Source organism: Grammomys surdaster, unplaced genomic scaffold, assembly GCF_004785775.1.
Source record: "Grammomys surdaster isolate TR1022 unplaced genomic scaffold, NIH_TR_1.0 239, whole genome shotgun sequence".
NCBI lineage: Eukaryota > Metazoa > Chordata > Mammalia > Rodentia > Muridae > Grammomys > Grammomys surdaster.
This window is the reverse complement of record NW_021604684.1, coordinates 1,804,438-1,805,383: the sequence shown is the minus strand read 5'-3', so window position 1 is coordinate 1,805,383 and position 946 is coordinate 1,804,438. Positions and strand designations below refer to the sequence as shown.

General features: G+C 42.4%; 1 protein-coding gene across 5 annotated transcripts in view; it reads left to right on the top strand.

The window, feature by feature from the left end:
- The window catches only part of Tcf4 (transcription factor 4), a 341,691-nt gene that overhangs the window by 205,638 nt on the left and 135,107 nt on the right, over positions 1 to 946 (top strand). The window lies entirely within an intron of this gene.

The window sequence follows — 946 nt, the reverse complement described above, 5'->3', positions numbered from 1 at the left end:
CTTTCTTTCTTTCTTTCTTTCTTTCTTTCTTTCTTTCTTTCTTTCTTTCTTTCTAGAAAGCCAACATTCCAGACTTGTCGCTACAAATGACTTCCCACTCACTGCATTTATGTAGCTTTAGCTGCCTGGGGACTTTTGATTTTTCAGCCCTTAGTCTCCTGAGTACTGGGCGTAGAGTCCTGCCTTCACTCCCTACCTCCATCCCTTCCACTCTCCTGCATCTGTTGCTTTGCCTCTGTGTCCAGATATAAACAGCATCTGAGTTTTAATTTTCAAGATGCCTAGATTATTCATTGAGTTTCTATGCCATCCAGCCCTCCATTGTAGACCCTTCCTGTCATCTCTCACTTAGATTGTTTCCCTGGAGGTTGTAAGAGTCATAGAGTAAGTTAATAATGTTCTGTCCTGTAAATAGGTATGACTATCTCATGCCTCTTACAGGCACTTATATTTTCTCTTTGTGTTTTACATTTAGTCTTCTTAAACATGTAAGGTACCTCTCAGACCCGCTGTCTCCCCAGAAGAAGTGAGTGATTAAACTCCACTAACATATTTATTTGTACCTTTTATCTTGCATATCCATGAATGAATCTGGACAGTGAGCTAGGCTTGATCCTTGGTGCCTAGAACACAATCTAGAGCTTACTAAAAAATGACAGAGTGTGTGGCCTGCTGTGTAAAGACATGAGGAGAGTAGTGCTTCTAGGGACCATAGCGAAGGTCTCACCAGACGATAGGAGCCTGGATCTTGATTGCACTGTGCACGGCTTCTTGAGGCACCATCCCTTCCTCAACTCCTTCACCAAGTATTGACTATTCAGGTAAAGGAATAGTTGCAAGTTGTATGTGAGTTAGCAGAAGGAGGGAGGGCAGCAAGTTTTGAGCCTATTTAACAATAAACACACACACACACACACACACACACACACACACACACACACACACA